Genomic DNA, 2,303 nt, shown 5'->3' with positions numbered 1-2,303 from the left:
GGAGGTGGCTGGAGAGGGGGTGTGGGCTGGAGAGGGGGATTGGGCTGGAGAGGGGGTTTGGGAAAGAGAGTGGGATTGGGCCAGAGAGGGGGAGGTGGCTGGAGAGGGGGTGTGGGCTGGAGAGGGGGATTGGGAAAGAGAGTGGGATTGGGCTGGAGAGGGTGAGGTGGGCGGAGAGTGGGATTGTCCTGGAGAGGGTGAGGTGGCCGGAGAGTGTGATTGGGCCGGAGAGGGGGAGGTGGGCGGAGAGGGAGAATGGGCCGGAGAGGGGGAGGTGGCTGGAGAGGGGTTGTGGGCTGGAGAGGGGGATTGGGCTGGAGAGGGGGAGTGGGCTGGAGAGGGGGAGGGGGAGACAGAAGGGGATGAGGCTTGAGAAGGGGCCTGGTGTGGCCTCCCAGCAGCAGCACCTTGCCGTTGTGCTCGCCCTAGAATGACATATGTAATATTTAGGTTTTAGCATATACATTTATAACATCAGCATATTCCTATTACTCTGTTCTGTCCCATGTTAAAGAGACAGGGGTAACATTACTAAGTTTGTAAAATGTTTATACTGGTGATGTTGCCCATAGCAACCAATCAGATTATACATAAACTTTATTAAGCTGCTTCTATCAGATAATATATAGAATCTGATTGTTTGATATAGGCAACATCACCAGTTCTCAAAACCATCCACATTTAAAAAAAAAAACCCACTGAGCAGGTTATTGGGTTCAGTTGTCAGCCTGTGTAGCAATTATGCACAACAACATTCACTTTTGCAGAAGCACCTTGATATACAGTCAGTACTGCTTGCCCTACCCACACACACTCATGTTTATTCTACAAGTTTATTGTAAGTGTGCTAATTTTCACACTCTCACTTAGTGAAAGTAGGCAAAGGTTATGCTTAAAATCTGTCGTACTGTAATATGTTACTTACTGCGCCTACGTAGGGTACGGATTTGTTGTCGCAGCTCCGCCAACAGGTCCGGCGTACGCCTGCGGAGGTCGCTCCAGCGCCTCTCCAGCTGTATCACGGTCCTCCAGCTGCGGATGCGGGTCCTCAATAAGCGACGGACCTCCGCGTAGGCCTCGCGCTTTACCCTATTTGGGACAAAGGGCCCTGCTCAGACTACGCGGCGGTCCATCACTGCCACCAGGACGCGCAGCTCGCGGCGCGTGAATGCTGCTGCGCGCATCATGGCAATGGCGTTTTCCATATATGGGCTTATATTTATAGTTTGTGTTTGCATGTGATTGGTTGGAAATGTATGGTGTCATCTGTAATCAACTTTATTGATATGTGTACATTGATGTGCAGGACAGTTTGTACAGTTCTCATGGGCGGAGATTCACACCCGCGGACACACACACACACACACACACACACACACACACACACACACACACACACACACACACACAAACATACATATCATTCAGGTATGGCTTCTAATCAAAAACAGATTAGTCTTCACATATATCTTTAAAAAAAAACATTTTGTTTTAAAAAAAACCATTGGATACAACAATCTTCCACAACATACATGAAGAGGAAAATATTACATTAAAAAAAACTGTACTGAAACAATATAAAATACTCTCTAAACTCACTCAGAAATGTGCTCACTCAGAAATTTCCACCGTGCTTCAGTAATTTTCCGCATACACCCACACACAAGCTGCATGCAGGGCGTTCATATAGCCAGTGCAGCAATTACTGGACCAATTAGCAAAATATACACCTGCGCGGAATTCCGCACCGGAAAACGCAAGCAGCTATAAATAGCTGAACACTCGTGCATACACACATGCTACCAGCAACATGGCTACTCGTGAGCAGACGGCAGCAGAGATGGATGAGGTGCAGAAGCAGATGGCAGCTTTAGCACGTAGAAGCTTAGCACTGCGGAGACAGATGCTTGAGTTTGCCAATGCTGACTCAGAAATACCAGGACCTAGTACTATACAAACTCCTTCTGCTACCCAGGAGTTAGGAGTGAATCCCCTGCCAGACATAGCTAGTGGGGAAACTGAGGGTGATTCTGGACTAGCAGCTCAAACACAAACTACACAAGCAGCTAGTGAAGAGGAAGATGGTGATGAAGGTAAGGATGATAGCTCACAGGCTACTTCCAGAAAAAAAAAGAGACAGCCCACATTCACTAAGAGGGAGTTACGGATTTTGGTCACACAGGCCATGCAAAAAATATATCGAGGACCCAAAAACATGGGTGCTGCAACCAAAGACAGAATTTGGAGGGACATCACTAATTCTATTAATGAAGTCGGCTCAATAGTCCGCACCTCGCAGGAAG

The sequence above is a fragment of the Pseudophryne corroboree genome, chromosome 9 (genome assembly GCF_028390025.1).
Source record: "Pseudophryne corroboree isolate aPseCor3 chromosome 9, aPseCor3.hap2, whole genome shotgun sequence".
NCBI classification, from domain to species: Eukaryota; Metazoa; Chordata; class Amphibia; order Anura; family Myobatrachidae; genus Pseudophryne; species Pseudophryne corroboree.
The sequence above is the reverse complement of the archived record's forward strand: the minus strand, read 5'-3'. Positions refer to the sequence as shown.